This window comes from Oncorhynchus kisutch, linkage group LG21, assembly GCF_002021735.2.
Source record: "Oncorhynchus kisutch isolate 150728-3 linkage group LG21, Okis_V2, whole genome shotgun sequence".
NCBI lineage: Eukaryota > Metazoa > Chordata > Actinopteri > Salmoniformes > Salmonidae > Oncorhynchus > Oncorhynchus kisutch.
Window position 1 is genome coordinate 22,880,367 of NC_034194.2, and position 8,383 is coordinate 22,888,749.

At 43.6% G+C, this 8,383-nt stretch overlaps 1 non-coding gene across 1 annotated transcript; it reads left to right on the forward strand.

Annotated features, from left to right (window-relative positions):
- Nucleotides 1-3,422: 3,422 nt before the first annotated feature.
- Nucleotides 3,423-3,494, forward strand: trnae-cuc (transfer RNA glutamic acid (anticodon CUC)). Its single transcript has one exon. It is a non-coding gene; the product is annotated as a tRNA-Glu (tRNA).
- Nucleotides 3,495-8,383: the final 4,889 nt, after the last annotated feature.

The window sequence follows — 8,383 nt, forward strand, 5'->3', positions numbered from 1 at the left end:
TTATCAACAAAAAAAACCCACAGCCATTACCCAATCATCTAACACTACACTACAAATTATAATACATATCATACTCCACTATTTTAATCTATTTAGGCCTACTTCAGGCCAGCAGCCTGAAAGGATGGGACACCACTACTTTTTTACATGTATTTATTTATTATTTATTGAATATTCGAAAAACATACAATATACTTGCAGTGAAGCCGCTCTCAATAACTACATCATACCAGTCATCCAACAGATTCCCATTCAGAGCGACACACAGAAGCATCCAGGGTCAATGCCCTGCTCAAGGGCATGTTGACCGATCTACCACCAGGCCAAAACCCGTGAACCAATAGCTGTCCCTCAATCATTCGAGATCTTTCAACTATGCTGTGAAGTTTAACATACATCTATCTAATCGAATAGAATCCACAGATTGCGAGTTGAAGATAAATACTTTTACTAAAAGTATTAGTATATTAGTAATTGACTGACCCGGTCTCTTCAGATCTCCTAACAGTACTATTCCTAGGGTCAATTTTAGATCATTGCTATGCATTTTCAGCCCTTCCTGAACCTGAGACCAGAAACAGGCTACCTGAGGGCAATACCAAAATAAATGGTCTATTGATTCTGTATCCTCACAACAAAATCTGCAGAGCTTTGATGATTTTATGCCCCAAATATTCAACATTTTGTTGGTGGCAAGAATTCTATATAATAATTTTTGCTGAAAAGTACAAAGTCTTGAATCTTGTGTTTTATTTATCAACTCATACACCCTCTGCCATGGAATCGGTACATCAAAAATATCAATGTTAAACTGGTATACTTTCCTATTTATGCTATCTTCATTCCTCTGACAGTTTTGATCCTTTATATTGGGCAGACAGACCAGTTCCCTACCTCCTCCCGCTACCACCTGCCTCCTCCAGTCATGATCCTTTATATTGGGCAGACAGACCAGTTCCCTACCTCCTCCCGCTGCCACCTGCCTCCTCCAGTCATGATCCTTTATATTGGGCAGACAGACCAGTTCCCTACCTCCTCCCGCTGCCACCTGCCTCCTCCAGTCATGATCCTTTATATTGGGCAGACAGACCAGTTCCCTACCTCCTCCCGCTGCCACCTGCCTCCTCCAGTCATGATCCTTTATATTGGGCAGACAGACCAGTTCCCTACCTCCTCCCGCTGCCACCTGCCTCCTCCAGTCATGATCCTTTATATTGGGCAGACAGACCAGTTCCCTACCTCCTCCCGCTACCACCTGCCTCCTCCAGTCATGATCCTTTATATTGGGCAGACAGACCAGTTCCCTACCTCCTCCCGCTACCACCTGCCTCCTCCAGTCATGATCCTTTATATTGGGCAGACAGACCAGTTCCCTACCTCCTCCCGCTGCCACCTGCCTCCTCCAGTTTTGATCCTTTATATTGGGCAGACAGACCAGTTCCCTACCTCCTCCCGCTGCCTCCTCCAGTTTTGATCCTTTATATTGGGCAGACAGACCAGTTCCCTACCTCCTCCCGCTGCCACCTGCCTCCTCCAGTTTTGATCCTTTATATTGGGCAGACAGACCAGTTCCCTACCTCCTCCTGCTACCACCTGCCTCCTCCAGTCATGATCCTTTATATTGGGCAGGCAGACCAGTTCCCTACCTCCTCCCGCTGCCTCCTCCAGTTTTGATCCTTTATATTGGGCAGACAGACCAGTTCCCTACCTCCTCCCACTGCCACCTGTCTCCTCCAGTTTTGATCCTTTATATTGGGCAGGCAGACCAGTTCCCAACCTCCTCCCGCTGCCACCTGTCTCCTCCAGTTTTGATCCTTTATATTGGGCAGGCAGACCAGTTCCCAACCTCCTCCCGCTGCCACCTGTCTCCTCCAGTTTTGATCCTTTATATTGGGCAGGCAGACCAGTTCCCAACCTCCTCCCGCTGCCACCTGCCTCCACCAGTTTTGATCCTTTATATTGGGCAGGCAGACCAGTTCCCTACCTCCTCCTGCTACCACCTGCCTCCTCCAGTCATGATCCTTTATATTGGGCAGGCAGACCAGTTCCCTACCTCCTCCCGCTGCCTCCTCCAGTTTTGATCCTTTATATTGGGCAGACAGACCAGTTCCCTACCTCCTCCCGCTGCCTCCTCCAGTTTTGATCCTTTATATTGGGCAGACAGACCAGTTCCCTACCTCCTCCTGCTACCACCTGCCTCCTCCAGTCATGATCCTTTATATTGGGCAGGCAGACCAGTTCCCTACCTCCTCCCGCTGCCTCCTCCAGTTTTGATCCTTTATATTGGGCAGACAGACCAGTTCCCTACCTCCTCCCGCTGCCTCCTCCAGTTTTGATCCTTTATATTGGGCAGACAGACCAGTTCCCTACCTCCTCCCACTGCCACCTGTCTCCTCCAGTTTTGATCCTTTATATTGGGCAGGCAGACCAGTTCCCAACCTCCTCCCGCTGCCACCTGTCTCCTCCAGTTTTGATCCTTTATATTGGGCAGACAGACCATTTCCCTACCTCCTCCCACTACCACCTGCCTCCTCCAGTTTTGATCCTTTATATTGGGCAGGCAGACCAGTTCCCTACCTCCTCCCACTGCCACCTGTCTCCTCCAGTTTTGATCCTTTATATTGGGCAGACAGACCAGTTCCCAACCTCCTCCCGCTGCCACCTGCCTCCTCTATTTTGGGGTAATGCTGTAATCAATTGGTTGTACTCTTGGATTGAGCAGACCTTCCCGTACAATTCTGATAACTCCATGAAGGACATAACTCTACCATGCCAATTTACAGTATAATTTAAGAACAAAATACCCTTTTCAAACATCTTTCCCATAAATACAGGTATTTTATCAACCTGCACATTTGAGTTCAGCCATAATATTTGTTCTATCTTTTCAGGGGGATGAAATTGAAATTGTAGCCAGCTCTGCAATGCTTGCTTGAAAAAGAGAGTATCAAAGTATCATTTTCAATTAATCGAAAATGAGAAGTGGCAATCTGCACAAAGGCAAAAAGGCAATTTTTAAACAATGGATGAGCTTTTCTTAGTAATCTACTTGAGAACCATTTAGGGTTCAAATTAAACTTTTGAATGAATGAAGCTTTTAGAGAGAGGTTTAGTGCTTATATATTTAATCATCTCAACCCTCCCAATTCATATTCATTATATAGATAGGCACGTTTTATTTTGTCTGGTTTAAGCGTCCCAGATAAAGCTAAATATTTTTTGCTCAAATAATTTGAAAAACGAATCATCAGGAGTTGTGATTTTGTGATATGAATACCAGGTATTTCTACGTCACCATCAGCCCATTTTATAGGTTAACTGTAGGGTAATGTAAAAGTTGTATTGATCAAGGATATTGTACACTTATAATAATTATTAACACCACTATTTAAGTAATCTAAAGTTGCAGTTGTAAATATCTTTCCCTGGTGGTCTAGTGGTTAGGATTCGGCGCTCTCACCGCCGCGGCCCGGGTTCGATTCCCGGTCAGGGAATATACGTTTTGGTAGTGCTGCTTATTTATTGTAGAATTTCTCATCTTATCTTTTGACAGTGCTAGTACCATAACTAACACATACATTGAAAAACGCGTACGATCCCCTTTACCCAGCGATGGATTTGGGTTCATTTTTTTGTCTCCTTTTCAGATTTCACCGTTAGATGGCGGTCTAATCACAGCAATTGCTACTCGGCTGAAATCAAAAGGCGTGGCGCTTGATGAGCTCATGAATTCAGTCATTATAAATGTCCCCTTGCTGTTATTCACAAACAGAAAGTTGCACAGTTGATATAATATGAAGTATGACCCAGCTTTTGATGACAATGAGCGCCATGCTTTTACATTGGATTGTTGATTTTAAAGCCCTTGAATATCTAGGCCAGGGATGGGCAACATTTAAGGCCGAATGATCAATCGCCCCCGACCCCAATTTTCTTTTTCATAATAATACATATATAGTACCAGCCAGAAGTTTGGACACACCTCCTCATTCCAGGGTTTTCCTTTATTTGGACTATTTTATACAGTGTAGAATAATAGTTAAGACATCACAACTATGAAATAACCCATATGGATTCATGTTGTAACCAAAAAAGTGTTAAACACATCAAAATATATTTTATATTTGAGATTCTTCAAAGTAGCCATCCTTTGCCTTGATGACAGCTTTGCACGCTCTTGGAATTCTCTCAACAAGCTGCACCTTGAATGCTTTTCCAACAGTCTTGAAGGAGTTGCCACATATTCTAAGCACTTGATGGCTGCTTTTCCTTCAATCTGCGGTTCATCTCATCCCAATCCATCTCAATTCGGTTTAGGTCAGGTGCTTATGGAGGCCAGCAAACCAGATGGGATGGCGTATTGCTGCAGAATGCTGTGGTAGCCATGCTGGTTAAGTGTTCCTTGAATTCTAAATAAATCACTGACAGTGTCAGGAAGTGAACCAAAGCTCGACAGAATCAATCCATATAAAGTGTGCAGGTTAATTGACCAGGATGACGAACTGAAAAAGACTGATCTAACTGGTTTAGCGTCTGGATTTACACTGCTATGCTGCCCAAATGACAAAGATGGAAGATGGAGTGGTCCTGTGGATGCGGATGGGCCATCATCAATAATACATGCCAAATTACAAGCAAAGCACCCCCACACCATTACACCTCCTCCTCCATGTTTCACAGTGGAAACCACACATGCGTAGATCATCCGTTCACCCTACAGTTCTCTGCGTCTCACAAAGACATGGCAGTTGGAACCAAAAATCTCAAATTTGGACTCATCAGACCAAAGGACAGATTTACACCGGTCTAATGTCCATTGCTTGTGTTTCTTGGCTCATGCAAGTCTCTTATTCTTATTGGTGTCCTTTAGTAGTGGTTTCTTGACAGCAATTCGACCATGAAGGCCTGATTCACGCAGTCTCCTCTGAACAGTTGATGTTGAGATTTGTCTGTTACCTGTGAAGCATTCATTTGGGCTGCAATTTCTGAGGCTGGTAACTCTAATGAACTTATCCTCTGCAGCAGAGGTAACTCTGGGTCTTCCTAGAGTTTCATCGTAGCGCTTGATGGTTTTTGCGACAACACTTGATGAAACTTTCAAAGTTCTTGACATTTGGTAATGATGGACTGTTGTATCTCTTTGCTTATTTGAGTTGCTCTTACCATAATATGGGCTTGGTCTATATTCTGTATACCACCCATACCTTTTCACAACACCACTGACTGGCTCAAATGCATTAACCTTTAACAAGGCACACCTGTTAATTGAAAGGTGACTACCTCATGAAGCTGGTTGAGAGAATTTCAACAGTGTACAAAGCTGTCATCAAGGCAAAGGGTGGATTTGATTTGTTTAACACTTTTTTGGTTACTACATGATTCCATATGTGTTATTTCGTAGTTGTGATGTCTTAACTATTACAGTTTTTCTCAATTGCTAAAACACTAAAACCCATTGGCTGAACAAAGTTCTCAGTTGCCTGGACTCATTTAGCTAATTATGCAGTCTGTTGTCAATACCTTAAACCATTTCACATGATAAAACACAATTTGCAGATCTCACTTAGACTTTTTAGCAAAACTCTAAACACATTCTCAAAACACATTCTGCACTCTAATGCACATGTCATCCATACTGGTAAACACATTCTGCACTCTAATGCACATGTCATCCATACTGGTAAACACATTCTGCACTCTAATGCACATGTCATCCATACTGGTAAACACAAGTGGCAACAATCAAATACAAATAGAGAACATATGTCATTGATTGAACACAAGCACTCAAAATTGATTTAACCTGTTTCAAATGATGCAACACAACCAATATAAGCCAGTTCAGAGAGCAAACAGGTTGTTGAAGGTGGGAAGGAGAAAGTCTGAGAATGGATACTGTAGTACAGTGCATTGTAGGCTGTATACTGTACAATGGATGAATTGTATGGCCCTGAACATTGTGCTTTCCATTTATTAACAGTACTGACTGCTCAATAGATTTTGACTGGTTGCAGGTTCATATCAACAAAGAACAAGAATGACAGTGTCACAGAGACAAAGGACACGTTTGTGAGATGTAGGGTACAGTACTGTAAAAATAGGGGTACAAGGAGGAGGAAGAACAAAAAACAAAATTGCAGAGAGCAAAGCAGAGTAGTAATTTCTGATCAATTTTGAGCTACTATGATAGAACATGTTTTCGTTCATCAAAGGACAATGAGGGAAAAATATGAATATTTTTTTAGATTAAAAATGTACTTCTCCCTGAGAATTGTATGTTTTGAACAATGTGTTTTCTATTTTTCGGTGTATTGTTTACTGACTGCTTGAGAGTGTATATCATTTTGATCACTTTGTTTATGATTTGAGAGCAGTGCTTGATTTTGAACACAGGTTAAACTGTCAGTCAGAGGTTATGTAAATAGTGCTTGAAGATGAGGTTTTGTGTTTAATGTTTTCAGGAAATGGAGCAAGGTTTCAGAAATTGTGTTTTAGCAATTGAGAAAAACTGTAATCTACTATGTAGAAAATAGTACAAATAAAGAAAAACCTTTGAATGAGTAGGTGTGTCCAAACTTTTGATTGGTAAATGTATATTGTCATTTTTTGGGGAACTTAGTTGGTGTCTCAACTTACTGTTGAGAGTTACAAAAGTACAATACAAAAGGTGTGATTTCAAAATGTGTTTGTGCATCAGCAGTTTTTATCTTGTTTACGTCAGTCACTGCCAGTCACACAATTAGCCCATGTCAGCTACATTTTTTTAGATTGGTAAATTAGTCTAGCCAGCTATCTAAACTTGTATCATGGTCGAATTACCGAACTTTGTGGGGTCCACTGAATTTGTTAGTCACTCTCAGCAAGATAAAATGGGGCTGACAGAGAGGGCTGACAGAGAGGGCTGACAGAGAGGGCCGACAGAGAGGGCTGACAGAGAGGGCTGACAGAGAGGGCTGACAGAGAGGGCTGACAGAGAGGGCTGACAGAGAGGGCTGACAGAGAGGGCTGACAGAGAGGGCTGACAGAGAGGGCCGACAGAGAGGGCTGACAGAGAGGGCTGACAGAGAGGGCTGACAGAGAGGGCCGACAGAGAGGGCTGACAGAGAGGGCTGACAGAGAGGGCTGACAGAGAGGGCTGACAGAGAGGGCTGACAGAGAGGGCTGACAGAGAGGGCCGACAGAGAGGGCTGACAGAGAGGGCTGACAGAGAGGGCCGACAGAGAGGGCTGACAGAGAGGGCTGACAGAGAGGGCCGACAGAGAGGGCTGACAGAGAGGGCTGACAGAGAGGGCTGCCTCGCTTCTAGTCCTTAGGAAACTATGCAGTATTTTGTTTTTTAGTGTATTATTTATTACATTGTTGTCCCAGAAAATCTTAAGTGTTATTACATACACATACACAGTAAAGACTATTGGATATCAGAGCGGTGTCAATTTACCAGCGCTACGACCAGTATAGAGCAGCTGGTAGCCTAGCAGTTAACAGCATTGGGTCAGTAATTTAAAAAACTTCAAATATTTCTCTCCACCCTTTGGCAAGATTTGTAGAAGTGCAGGAAAAAAGCTGTACAACTTGACATTTTTCTCTCCGCCCCATGGCAAAATGATTAGAATTGCATGAAATTAGTTAAAAAGTCAAACAATGACAAACTCCTAAATCACTTCAATCTCTGAGTTTGAAATCATTGCCACAGCAGCAGTGTCTTCATTAGAGAGAGAGACCTAGGCCACAGTCAGTGAGAGAGTAGCCTTGAGACAGAGATTCCCTGTGTTTGTGGAACTTGGGTCTCAGAGCCCTCAGATTCTGGAGAGAGACGGAGACAGACAGTCGGCTGGCCATGCAGGTTTTAACCAGTTCCTGACTGCTATGTATCTTGGCAGTTATTTTGACAGCACTATCACAGAGGGGGGTGGGGGGGAGATAAGCTGTCTAAGGAATCGCCATGGCGCCGGTGTGTCCCTTCCCCTTGCCGCTCAGACGGCCATCCCCCTGACTGCAGTGGAGGATTGTCGGGGATCGTGGTAGGGAGCAGGGTTTGTGTTGCCAAGACCCTAGGGCTCTGGGACTTTCTCTTCAAAAATCATACCATACACCCCTACCTCCCTTGCCTGTCCACACCCTACAATAACCCCACCCCCGCCACCCGCCACCCACACACACCACACCCCCAAAACCTCTCTCTCCCTGCCACCTTGTCAAGATTTAAATAATTAAGTAACTCTTGAAATGATCTCTCTCTTGCTGTTTGTCTCATGGATCCAAACATTTGAGCACCTTAGGGGCAATTGAACCATAGTTTGTCTGCATGGAGATAAAGATGAGAAGTAGGGAGAAAGAGAGAGCGAAAGCCAGACCAGAACATAGCCCAACTGCATTGTAAGCA